This window comes from Leptodactylus fuscus, chromosome 6 (genome assembly GCF_031893055.1).
Source record: "Leptodactylus fuscus isolate aLepFus1 chromosome 6, aLepFus1.hap2, whole genome shotgun sequence".
NCBI lineage: Eukaryota > Metazoa > Chordata > Amphibia > Anura > Leptodactylidae > Leptodactylus > Leptodactylus fuscus.
The window spans coordinates 61,924,910-61,938,898 of NC_134270.1; the positions used below are offsets into that span (position 1 = coordinate 61,924,910).

Genomic DNA, 13,989 nt, shown 5'->3' on the forward strand with positions numbered 1-13,989 from the left:
CAGTAGAGAGTGGAAGTCTGTGAGCGCCATACTACAGCTACATAGCGATGTGCATGAGATAGAGACTGTAGTTGCCCATGTGTATGCAGGATGCATCAAGGGAGCGTTCACACTACCGTCGGTGTCCGACAGTTAGTGTCCGCTCCTAGTGTCCGCTCAAAATCTGGCACGGACATTAGGAGTGGACACTAGCTGTGTCCGTGACACCTGTCATTTATTTAAATGGGCATCGGGTGCGTTCTTTTGCACTCCGTGCCCTTCCTTCCCTGTCCGCAAGTGAAGATGTCCGACTTCTCAAACGGACAGGAAAACCCGACATGCAGGGTTCTTCTGTCCGCTTGAGAAGTCGGACATCTTCACTTGCGGACAGGGAAGGACAGGCACAGAGTGCAAAACAACGCACCCGATGCCCATTTAAATAAATGACAGGTGTCACGGACACAGCTAGTGTCCGCTCCTAATGTCCGTGCCAGATTTTGAGCGGACACTAGGAGCGGACACTACCTGTTGGACACCGACGGTAGTGTGAACGCCCCCTAACACTTCGCGACTTACATATTTTACTATTAGATACCTCTGGAGTGTATCTAACACAGTACTAGATGGCAGGCTCAGACTGGCTCACAAGTGAATCTCCCAATGGGAAAAAACGTGTAACTGCAACAACATTATTAACATTAAATAGTAATGAAGGTCCATGTTTAATTAGGGGGCGTTCACACTACCGTCGGTGTCTGACATGTAGTGTCCGCTCCTAGTGTCCGCTCAAAATCTGTCACGGACACTAGGAGCGGACACTAGATGTGTCCGTGACACCTGTCATTCACTTTAATGGGCATCGGGTGCGTTCTTTTGCACTCCGTGCCCGTCCTTCCCTGTCCGCAAGAGAAGATGTCCGACTTGTCAAGCGGACAGAGGAACCCTGGTTTTTCTGTCCGCTTGAGAAGTCGGACATCTTCTCTTGCGGACAGGAAAGGACGGGCACGGAGTGCAAAAGAACGCACCCGATGCCCATTAAAGTGAATGACAGGTGTCACGGACACATCTAGTGTCCGCTCCTAGTGTCCGTGACAGATTTTGAGCGGACACTAGGAGCGGACACTACATGTCGGAAACCGACGGTAGTGTGAACGCTCCCTTAGATTTACTTCCATTGCAGTTACCCATGTTTTGATATGCACATGTTTATTTTTTTTGTGTTTTTTGGAACAACAAGGTGGAGGTCACAGGGTCACAGGTGGAGTCTAAAAGATCATCTGATTTCTAAATGTAGATAAAAAGCCCTTCAGCCTGTTACTAAATCACAGCTCTTGGCATTCCCTGAAGCCTCTGGCTGCCTTGGTATGCACTGAGTCATAGTTTCTGAACGTCTTAAGAACCAGGTTGGAGACCTCTGATACAGGTCAACCTGACATATTTGACTCCATTGAAACATTGTAGCAATGATTCCAATTTATCAATAGTAAACACTGAGAACTTCTGAGGGAAACCTAGGGGCTCTGGTTGTTGTGTGGAAATAATTGGGCTGTGCCCGTTACAAACATGCAGGGGACAGTTACTTGAGGTCCAAATTATTCATATGACCATTTGGCCTAAAATGACACGGTTGTCCTTCTGTGAAGGAATCTTATTTGCGAGGGTGGTGGGAAATGGTTATGGGGATTAAGGATCATGTGCCCCTCTTCTTCTGCCCGAGCTGTAAAACACATGAGCCTGGTTACATTTTAGCATATTTAATCTTTTGCATTGTTTTATATAGACCCTAAACTTCAATGTATTTGACTCATAGGCTGTAGCCTCTTTAGGCTGTGGTCCATTGGGCACTAGTGCCCATATAGCCAGTCTTCCCCTGTCCATCCTATCAGTTTCAGAAGAAATCCTATTAAATCGGAATAACCTCATGTAGGAGACGCTGCCATGTTTCTAGGACAACTGTATTAACCCTCTAATGACATGTTTCAAGCGGCTGCAAATGCCCCACAAACTTTGTCACTCAGATCTTATGCCCATGAATCTCCAGGCGGCCAATATAATTTTCAGCCTATTATTCACATGCATCGGCATTCAGTCGCGGCTACCCGTTTTTTGGTCCAGAACCTGAGGCGGCCTCCGCCTCAGGTTCCGGACCAAAACACCCCGTGTGAACCCGGCCTTACAGACTGCACTCATTGGGGCACATTTATTAAGTTACTCGCACATTTTGTGGTCTTTTTCTGCCCTGCACTTCATTTATAAAACATTTTTTTCGGGACAGGGGGTGTGGCCTAAATGGAGATCCTTTTCATGCTGTACTGGCGTAAAAGTCATAACAGTTTAAAAACATTTTTGTCCTTTAAGCCACTTACCCTTTTTATGAGAATCCACACCCTACTGTCTAGCAAGTCAAAAAAAATGTAGTTGAAAATGAATGCACTAATGTCTAGTCATAACTGTAATAATAAATCTGGACCGTGGATATCTAACTAGTCAGGCTGATCTTAAAAACACAAACAGAACACCCTAAGAGAACCAGCTTTATAAACACGTATTTTGTTAGGAGTCAGCCAATTCCCATCTGCTAGGATTCTTGTAAAACAAAACCTTTCTATTCCATTATTTAACATGTCTCACCTGTAAAATAAAAATAAAAAAACTGCCCCCCGTAATTGTCTATGTACGAGTACTGCCAAGAGCAGAGGGGCATTCCTCACCACTCAGCATCATGGCTAGGCGGTAAGGAACGCCCCCTTACAGTACAGCGCAGTTACACTGTCAGGAACGCCCTCCTGACAGTGAAAAGCTCTTGGTAAATGCACTGATAGCTCTTCACCCAACTGTCGGCTTTCTAGCGGTATATAAAACCGCATGTGCCCCGAGGACATGAAAGGTCCTCTTTAAAGAAGCCCCATTTCTTGTGATGTAACACAAAGGATATTGTACACATTCAAAGCCACAGTACTGCACATTCACCCACTTCCTGTATTAGGCTGAAGCCCCTCGTTGCGGAAACGTAGCTTTATTTGTTGCAGATTTTGCTGCCATATTTTGAGAATGGCTACAAAAGGAATGAGAAATATATACGAAGTTCTTCCATTTCTCCATTCTGCTCAATCCACTCCTGGCTTTGGCTTAAAAAAAACCCCAAAAATAAACAAACAAAAAAAAACACAGCAAAATCTGCAACAAAAAAAGCTGTTTCCGCAATGTGGCGCTTCAGTCTTAAAAGTTGTCCCACTTCTTGTGGGAAATACAAGAATAATGTACAAATGCAAGATCATGATGCTGGACCACATGCTTCACTTCCTGTGATGTAACACAAAGGATATTGTGCAAGGACAAAGTCACAACTGTGGTCACTGTCCCACTTCCTGAAACATAATGGCAGATGCTCTATTTACAGTGAAGTATCAATACTCTTAGATACAGCAAGTATCTAATTAACCTAGTGGCCACACATATGTGTACATAGGGGGCTTAATTTTGGCAAAAACCCAATTCTCATATTAGAAAAGTGGCAATCTATTACGTCAAATAAATAAACTAGCGCATCACCCCGAAGGGTGATAGACCCACAGACTATAATGGATGGCCTTGATCTGCACAATGACCATGTGTATCTCTTCTTTAAAAACAATGAAAATATAAATGCACCTTTCATACCGTCTGTGAATAATGCGAACATTGCTTGTATATGTGAATAAGGCCTAATTGCTAATTGCTAATTTCTATTCTATTTGCTTTTCTCTAGGGGAGTGAGTCTATGGCATGTAAAGAAGACGCTTTTACAGCAATTAAAATACGGTAAGTATAGGGCAGGGCCTGGGCACATAGTTGTACATCATTACATATGTCAATTAATGCCAGATTTAGTATGTCACTTGCCTTTTCTAGAATCCTAAACGACAAATGTGTTTAGTAAAGGTGCATGTAGGTGCCAATGATCACACCATTAGGGTAAGTTCACACAGAGTTTTTTGGTCAGGGTTTTGAGGCCATATCCACCTCAAAACCCTGACCAAAAAGACAGCTCCCATTGAAATCAATGGGAGCCGTTCAGGTCTTTTTTCTGGGAGCCGTTTCTTCTGGCTCCCGGAAAAGAAGCGAGATGTTCATTCTTCAGGCTGAGTCACCTCGCGATTCGGCCTGTAGAAACTCCCTCCTCCGGACTAGGCTCATTCATTGGGCCTAATCCGGAGCAGAGTGCGCGGCTGGATGCCGATGCAGTGCACCGGCTTTCAGTTGCGGCAAGCCAGTTTTTTGGAACGGAACCTGAGGCGGCCTCCACCTCAGGTTCCGATCCCAAAAACTCTGTGTGAACTTACCCTGCTACAGTATAATCATATGAACATTGGTGGTTGTCACAGTGTGAGAATGAACCCTTATAGAATGACCCATCAACCCTGTATCATTTTGTACCATAATCTACCATTCAGGGTTATGAGAAAGCTGGGTAACCAGATACCACAATAAAACAGACATGCTCATCACACCTTACAGTCTTTGCTATGGTATGACACAAAGTCTTGTGTATAGTTCATATTTAATAGAGATGAGCGAACACTAAAATGTTCGAGGTTCGAAATTCGATTCGAACAGCCGCTCAATGTTCGTGTGTTCGAACGGGTTTCGAACCCCATTATAGTCTATGGGGAACAGATACTCGTTAAGGGGGAAACCCAAATCCGTGTCTGGAGGGTCACCAAGTCCACTATGACACCCCAGGAAATGATGCCAACACCTCTGGAATGACACTGGGACAGCAGGGGAAGCATGTCTGGGGGCATCTAACACACCAAAGACCCTCTATTACCCCAACATCACAGCCTAACAACTACACACTTTACACACTCAATACCACCTCTCTGACAGTAGGAAAACACCTTGAAACATGTGTATTTGGCACTTGCAGTGAGGAGAGCTTGTCACCAGCAGTGAATTTGGCCCTTGTAGTAAGTTGAGGTTGGCACCAACATTTGTTTTGAAAATCAGGGTGGATTGAGCCTCTAACCAGCAGAGTTTGGGCAAATTCATGGTGGAGGGAGCCTCTAAAAACCCCAGTTTGGACCAATTCATGGTGGAGGGAGCCTCTAACCAGCCCAGTTTGGGCAAATTCATGGTGGAGGGAGCCTCTAAAAAACCCAGTTTGGACCAATTCATGGTGGAGGGAGCCTCTAACCAGCCCAGTTTGGGCAAATTCATGGTGGAGGGAGCCTCTAACCAGCCCAGTTTGGACCAATTAATGGTGGAGGGAGCCTCTAACCAGCCCAGTTTGGACCAATTAATGGTGGAGGGAGCCTCTAACCACCCCAGTTTGGACCAATTCATGGTGGAGGGAGCCTCTAACCAGCCCAGTTTGGACCAATTCATGGTGGAGGGAGCCTCTAAAAAACCCAGTTTGGACCAATTCATGGTGGAGGGAGCCTCTAAACAGCCCAGTTTGGGCAAATTCATGGTGGAGGGAGCCTCTAAAAAACCCAGTTTGGACCAATTCATGGTGGAGGGAGCCTCTAACCAGCCCAGTTTGGACCAATTAATGGTGGAGGGAGCCTCTAAACAGCCAAGTTTGGACCAATTCATGGTGGAGGGAGCCTCTAAAAAACCCAGTTTGGACCAATTCATGGTGGAGGGAGCCTCTAAACAGCCCAGTTTGGGCAAATTCATGGTGGAGGGAGCCTCTAAAAACCCAGTTTGGACCAATTCATGGTGGAGGGAGCCTCTAACCAGCCCAGTTTGGACCAATTAATGGTGGAGGGAGCCTCTAAACAGCCAAGTTTGGACCAATTCATGGTGGAGGGAGCCTCTAAAAACCCCAGTTTGGACCAATTCATGGTGGAGGGAGCCTCTAACCAGCCCAGTTTGGACCAATTAATGGTGGAGGGAGCCTCTAACCACCCCAGTTTGGACCAATTCATGGTGGAGGGAGCCTCTAAAAACCCCAGTTTGGACCAATTCATGGTGGAGGGAGCCTCTAACCAGCCCAGTTTGGGCAAATTCATGGTGGAGGGAGCCTCTAAACAGCCCAGTTTGGGCAAATTCATGGTGGAGGGAGCCTCTAACCAGCCCAGTTTGGACCAATTAATGGTGGAGGGAGCCTCTAACCAGCCCAGTTTGGACCAATTAATGGTGGAGGGAGCCTCTAACCACCCCAGTTTGGACCAATTCATGGTGGAGGGAGCCTCTAAAAACCCCAGTTTGGACCAATTCATGGTGGAGGGAGCCTCTAAAAACCCCAGTTTGGACCAATTCATGGTGGAGGGAGCCTCTAACCAGCCCAGTTTGGGCAAATTCATGGTGGAGGGAGCCTCTAAACAGCCCAGTTTGGGCAAATTCATGGTGGAGGGAGCCTCTAACCAGCCCAGTTTGGACCAATTAATGGTGGAGGGAGCCTCTAACCAGCCCAGTTTGGACCAATTAATGGTGGAGGGAGCCTCTAACCACCCCAGTTTGGACCAATTCATGGTGGAGGGAGCCTCTAAAAACCCCAGTTTGGACCAATTCATGGTGGAGGGAGCCTCTAACCAGCCCAGTTTGGGCAAATTCATGGTGGAGGGAGCCTCTAAACAGCCCAGTTTGGGCAAATTCATGGTGGAGGGAGCCTCTAACCAGCCCAGTTTGGACCAATTAATGGTGGAGGGAGCCTCTAACCAGCCCAGTTTGGACCAATTAATGGTGGAGGGAGCCTCTAACCACCCCAGTTTGGACCAATTCATGGTGGAGGGAGCCTCTAAACAGCCAAGTTTGGACCAATTCATGGTGGAGGGAGCCTCTAAAAACCCCAGTTTGGACCAATTCATGGTGGAGGGAGCCTCTAACCAGCCCAGTTTGGACCAATTAATGGTGGAGGGAGCCTCTAACCACCCCAGTTTGGACCAATTCATGGTGGAGGGAGCCTCTAAAAACCCCAGTTTGGACCAATTCATGGTGGAGGGAGCCTCTAACCAGCCCAGTTTGGGCAAATTCATGGTGGAGGGAGCCTCTAAACAGCCCAGTTTGGGCAAATTCATGGTGGAGGGAGCCTCTAACCAGCCCAGTTTGGACCAATTAATGGTGGAGGGAGCCTCTAACCAGCCCAGTTTGGACCAATTAATGGTGGAGGGAGCCTCTAACCACCCCAGTTTGGACCAATTCATGGTGGAGGGAGCCTCTAAACAGCCAAGTTTGGACCAATTCATGGTGGAGGGAGCCTCTAAAAACCCCAGTTTGGACCAATTCATGGTGGAGGGAGCCTCTAACCAGCCCAGTTTGGGCAAATTCATGGTGGAGGGAGCCTCTAAACAGCCCAGTTTGGGCAAATTCATGGTGGAGGGAGCCTCTAACCAGCCCAGTTTGGACCAATTAATGGTGGAGGGAGCCTCTAACCAGCCCAGTTTGGACCAATTAATGGTGGAGGGAGCCTCTAACCAGCCCAGTTTGGACCAATTAATGGTGGAGGGAGCCTCTAACCACCCCAGTTTGGACCAATTCATGGTGGAGGGAGCCTCTAAAAAACCCAGTTTGGACCAATTCATGGTGGAGGGAGCCTCTAAACAGCCCAGTTTGGGCAAATTCATGGTGGAGGGAGCCTCTAAACAGCCCAGTTTGGGCAAATTCATGGTGGAGGGAGCCTCTAACCAGCCCAGTTTGGACCAATTAATGGTGGAGGGAGCCTCTAACCAGCCCAGTTTGGACCAATTCATGGTGGAGGGAGCCTCTAAACAGCCCAGTTTGGGCAAATTCATGGTGGAAGGAGCCTCTAACCAGCAGAGTTGTGGGAAAGCAGGGTGGAGGGAGCCTCTAACCAGCAGAGTTGGTGGAAATCAGGGTGGAGGGAGCCTCTAACCAGCAGAGTTGGGGGAAATCATGTTGGAGGGAGCCTAGTATTAGCAGAATTGTGCAACGCTTATGGTGGATGAGTATGAGGATGCGGAGGAATTGGAGAGGTTGAGTACAGACATGGAGTTTCATGTTGGGGTGCTTTACACAGGTGGGCACAAAAATGAAGGCTCTATCCAGTGGTGGTTCATTTTTATCAAAGTGAGCCGGTCGGCACTCTCAGCTGACAGACGGGTGCGCTTGTCAGTGATGATGCCACCGGCTGCACTGAACACCCTCTCAGATAGGACGCTGGCGGCAGGACAGGACAGCACCTCCAAGGCATATAGGGCAAGTTCAAGCCACAGGTCCAACTTCGACACCCAATACGTGTAGGGCGCAGAGGGGTCGGAGAGGACAGGGCTGTGGTCGGAAAGGTATTCCCGCAACATGCGCCTATACTTCTCACGCCTGGTGACACTAGGACCCTCCGTGGCGGCACTTTGGCGAGGGGGTGCCATCAAGGTGTCCCAGACCTTAGACAGTGTGCCCCTCGTTTGTGTGGACCGGTGAGAACTTGGTTGCCTACTGGAGGAACTGCCCTCCCTGCCGCCACTGTCACATGCTGGAAACATCTCCATCATATTCTGCACCAATTGCCTGTGGCAAGCATTGATGCGATTGGCCCTCCCCTCTACCGGAATAAAAGACGAGATGTTGTTTTTATACCGGGGGTCAAGGATAGCAAAGATCCAGTACTGGTTGTCCTCCATGATTTTGACAATACGCTTGTCGGTTGTAAAGCACCCCAACATGAACTCAGCCATGTCTGCCACAGTGTTAGTTGGCATGACTCCTCTGGCCCCACCGGAAAGTTCAATCTCCATTTCCTCCTCATCCTCCATGTCTACCCATCCGCGCTGCAACAATGGGACGATTCGAAGTTGCCCGGAAGCCTCCTGTATCACCATCACATCATCGGACAACTCTTCTTCCTCCTCCTCCTCCTCCTCCTCCTCCTCCATTAAACGCAGTGAAGCGGACAGATGTGTGGACCTACTCTCCAGCTGTGACGGATCGGATGCTATCCCTAACTCCTCTGTGTGATCTGAGTTATCCCTGATGTCAATCAGGGATTCTCTCAGAACACACAAGAGCGGGATTGTAAGGCTCACCATCGCATCCTCAGAGCTCACCCTCCTTGTGGACTCCTCAAAGACCCGTAGGATGTCACAAAGGTCTCTCATCCATGGCCACTCATGGATGTGAAACTGAGGCAGCTGACTTTGTGGCACCCTAGGGTTTTGTAGCTGGTATTCCATCAAAGGTCTCTGCTGCTCAACCACTCTATTCAACATCTGAAACGTTGAGTTCCAGCGTGTGGGGACGTCGCACAAAAGCCGGTGTTGTGGCACATGCAGGCGTTGCTGGAGAGATTTTAAGCTAGCAGCGGCTACTGTCGACTTGCGAAAGTGGGCGCACATGCGCCGCACTTTCACCAGTAGCTCTGGAACATTGGGGTAGCTCTTTAGGAAACGTTGCACCACTAGGTTGAAGACGTGGGCCAGGCATGGAACATGTTGGAGTCCGGCAAGCTCCAGAGCTGCTACCAGGTTCCGGCCGTTATCACAAACGACCATGCCTGGGCCCAGGTGCAGCGGCTCAAACCATATTGCCGTCTCATCGAGGAGGGCATCCCTCACCTCGGAGGCAGTGTGCTGTCTGTCCCCCAAGCTGATCAGCTTCAGCACAGCCTGCTGACGTCTACCAACGCCAGTGCTGCAACGTTTCCAACTCGTAGCTGGGGTCAATCTAACAGCGGAGGAGGAGGCGGTGGCGGAGGAGGAGGCGGTGGCGGAGGAGGAGGCGGTAGAGGAGGAGGAGGAGGGGGGTGTTCTTCTCGTGTCCCTGCCAGGAATGTTAGGCGGGGAGACGAGGTACACCGGGCCAGTTTGGGAAGCAGTCCCAGCCTCAACTACATTCACCCAGTGTGCCGTCAGTGAAATGTAGCGTCCCTGTCCGCATGCACTTGTCCACGCGTCGGTGGTCAAGTGGACCTTTGTGCAAAGCGCGGAACTAAGGGCCCGCCTGATGTTGAGTGACACGTGCTGGTGCAAGGCGGGGACGGCACACCGGGAGAAGTAGTGACGGCTAGGGACGGCATAGCGAGGTGCCGCAGTTGCCATCAGGTCCAGGAAGGCGGGAGTTTCAACAAGCCGGAACGCCAACATCTCCTGGGCCAGCAGTTTAGCGATGTTGGCGTTCAAGGCTTGCGCGTGTGGGTGGTTAGCAGTGTATTTCTGCCGCCGCTCCAATGTCTGAGAGATGGTGGGTTGTTGTAAAGAAACGCCTGATGGTGCCTTTGATGGTGCAGGAGAAGGAGATAAGACAGGACCAGGGGAGGATGAGGTAGAAGTCAACAAAGTGGCGGAGGCAGATGAAGTGGTGTCCTGGCTCGTCCTCTGGAGTGCATCGCCAGCACAGTCAGCAGTGGCAGTGGCAGAGGCAGAGGCAGAGGCAGTGGCAGTGGCGTGAACGGCAGGCGGCCTTTGTCCTGCCGTTGCTGCCTGCCACTGATTCCAGTGCTTGGATTCCAAATGACGGCGCATTGAAGTGGTGGACAGGTTGCTCTTCTCAGAGCCCCTAATCAATTTCGAGAGGCAAATTGTGCAGACAACACTATATCTGTCCTCGGCGCATTCCTTGAAAAAACTCCACACCTTCGAGAAACGTGCCCTCGAGGTGGGAGTTTTTCGGGGCTGGGTACGAACTGGAACATCTTGGGAGATTCCGGGTGTGGCCTGGCTTCGCCTAAGCTGCTGACCTCTGCCTCTGCCTCTAGCTACCCTTTTTGGTGCTGCACCTGCCTCAACATCCACACTACTTTCCCCGCTTGACATCCCCCCTGTCCAGGTCGGGTCAGTGTCCTCATCATCCACCACTTCCTCTTCCAACTCCTGTCTCATCTCCTCCTCCCGCACAATGCGCCAGTCAACTGGATGCCCTGACGGCAACTGCGTCACATCATCGTCGATGAGGGTGGGTTGCTGGTCATCCACCACCAAATCGAACGGAGATGGAGGAGACTCTAGTGTTTGAGCATCTGGACACAGATGCTCCTCTGTTAGGTTCGTGGAATCGTGACGTGGAGAGGCAGGTTGAGGGACAATGAAAGGAGCGGAGAACAGCTCTGGGGAGCAGGGACAGTTTGGGTTATTGTTCTGTAAAGCTTCGGAATTTTGGGAGGAAGGAAGACAAGACTGTTGGGTAATAGGAGGAGAGGAGGCAGAGTCTGACTGGCTGCTGGACAATGTGCTGTAAGCGTTCTCTGACAGCCATTGCAAGACCTGTTCCTGGTTCTCGGGCCTACTAAGGTTTGTACCCTGCAGTTTAGTTAATGTGGCAAGCAACCCTGGCACTGTGGAGTGGCGCAATGCTTGCTGCCCCACAGGAGTAGGCACGGGACGCCCTGTGGCTTCACTGCTACCTTGCTCCCCAGAACCATTCCCCCGACCTCGCCCACGGCCTCGTCCACGTCCCTTTCCGGGAGCCTTGCGCATTTTGAATTCCTAGTTAGAAATTGGCACTGTATACCAGTAGTAAAAATTGTGGGTGCACGTAACCCCAATATATTCTTTGAATTACCAGTCAGACACTGGCACTATATGGCAGTAGCAAGAAATGAGGGTATTTGTATTCCCAATATATTCTTTGAATTCCCAGTCAGACAATGGCACTGTATACCAGTAGTAAAAATTGTGGGTGCACGTAACCCCAATATATTCTTTGAATTCCCAGTCAGACACTGGCACTATATGGCAGTAGCAAGAAATGAGGGTATTTGTATTCCCAATATATTCTTTGAATTCCCAGTCAGACAATGGCACTGTATACCAGTAGTAAAAATTGTGGGTGCACGTAACCCCAATATATTCTTTGAATTCCCAGTCAGACACTGGCACTATATGGCAGTAGCAAGAAATGAGGGTATTTGTATTCCCAATATATTCTTTGAATTCCCAGTCAGACAATGGCACTGTATACCAGTAGTAAAAATTGTGGGTGCACGTAACCCCAATATATTCTTTGAATTCCCAGTCAGACACTGGCACTATATGGCAGTAGCAAGAAATGAGGGTATTTGTATTCCCAATATATTCTTTGAATTCCCAGTCAGACAATGGCACTGTATACCAGTAGTAAAAATTGTGGGTGCACGTAACCCCAATATATTCTTTGAATTACCAGTCAGACACTGGCACTATATGGCAGTAGCAAGAAATGAGGGTATTTGTATTCCCAATATATTCTTTGAATTCCCAGTCAGACAATGGCACTGTATACCAGTAGTAAAAATTGTGGGTGCACGTAACCCCAATATATTCTTTGAATTACCAGTCAGACACTGGCACTATATGGCAGTAGCAAGAAATGAGGGTATTTGTATTCCCAATATATTCTTTGAATTCCCAGTCAGACAATGGCACTGTATACCAGTAGTAAAAATTGTGGGTGCACGTAACCCCAATATATTCTTTGAATTACCAGTCAGAAACTGGCACTATATGGCAGTAGCAAGAAATGAGGGTATTTATAACCCCAATATATTCTTTGAATTCCCAGTCAGACAATGGCACTGTATACCAGTAGTAAAAATTGTGGGTGCACGTAACCCCAATATATTCTTTGAATTACCAGTCAGAAACTGGCACTATATGGCAGTAGCAAGAAATGAGGGTATTTGTATTCCCAATATACTCTTTGAATTCCCAGTCAGACAATGGCACTGTATACCAGTAGTAAAAATTGTGGGTGCACGTAACCCCAATATATTCTTTGAATTCCCAGTCAGAAACTGGCACTATATGGCAGTAGCAAGAAATGAGGGTATTTGTATTCCCAATATATTCTTTGAATTCCCAGTCAGACAATGGCACTGTATACCAGTAGTAAAAATTGTGGGTGCACGTAACCCCAATATATTCTTTGAATTCCCAGTCAGACACTGGCACTATATGGCAGTAGCAAGAAATGAGGGTATTTGTATTCCCAATATATTCTTTGAATTCCCAGTCAGACAATGGCACTGTATACCAGTAGTAAAAATTGTGGGTGCACGTAACCCCAATATATTCTTTGAATTACCAGTCAGACACTGGCACTATATGGCAGTAGCAAGAAATGAGGGTATTTGTATTCCCAATATATTCTTTGAATTCCCAGTCAGACAATGGCACTGTATACCAGTAGTAAAAATTGTGGGTGCACGTAACCCCAATATATTCTTTGAATTACCAGTCAGAAACTGGCACTATATGGCAGTAGCAAGAAATGAGGGTATTTATAACCCCAATATATTCTTTGAATTCCCAGTCAGACAATGGCACTGTATACCAGTAGTAAAAATTGTGGGTGCACGTAACCCCAATATATTCTTTGAATTACCAGTCAGAAACTGGCACTATATGGCAGTAGCAAGAAATGAGGGTATTTATAACCCCAATATATTCTTTGAATTCCCAGTCAGACAATGGCACTGTATACCAGTAGTAAAAATTGTGGGTGCACGTAACCCCAATATATTCTTTGAATTACCAGTCAGAAACTGGCACTATATGGCAGTAGCAAGAAATGAGGGTATTTGTATTCCCAATATACTCTTTGAATTCCCAGTCAGACAATGGCACTGTATACCAGTAGTAAAAATTGTGGGTGCACGTAACCCCAATATATTCTTTGAATTCCCAGTCAGAAACTGGCACTATATGGCAGTAGCAAGAAATGAGGGTATTTGTATTCCCAATATATTCTTTGAATTCCCAGTCAGACAATGGCACTGTATACCAGTAGTAAAAATTGTGGGTGTATATAGCCCCAATTCTATTGCTAGGGGACTTGCAGGGTATTTCTGGGGTGAAGGTGGGGGGGCACACCGTTGGAACGGGTATCGGGGTATATATCGGGTATACGGGAATACACTGACAGTGTATTCCATTCAGGATCCTGGGAAAGCTGGGTTGCGGCGATTGAGCCCGTCAGTGCCACGTTACACTGACAAGCTTCTCCCTGGAATTTAGCTCTTACAAGAGCTGTTGGTTGTCTTCTCCTTCCTATCCTAGCCTGTCCCTGCCTACCCAGAATCTAAGCCCTAGCTAGCTGGACGGAAACCTCCGTCCTCGGTGAATTGCAAGCTCAGAATGACGCGAAGCTGGGCGTCGC

General features: G+C 48.1%; 1 protein-coding gene across 1 annotated transcript in view; it reads left to right on the plus strand.

The window, feature by feature from the left end:
• Positions 1 to 13,989, plus strand: part of LOC142210757 (CMP-N-acetylneuraminate-beta-galactosamide-alpha-2,3-sialyltransferase 4-like) — a 121,382-nt gene that overhangs the window by 34,892 nt on the left and 72,501 nt on the right. The window contains exon 3 of the mRNA XM_075280156.1: positions 3,728 to 3,780. The gene's annotated coding sequence lies outside the window, so the exon portion shown is untranslated. The remainder of the gene's footprint in view (positions 1 to 3,727; positions 3,781 to 13,989) is intronic.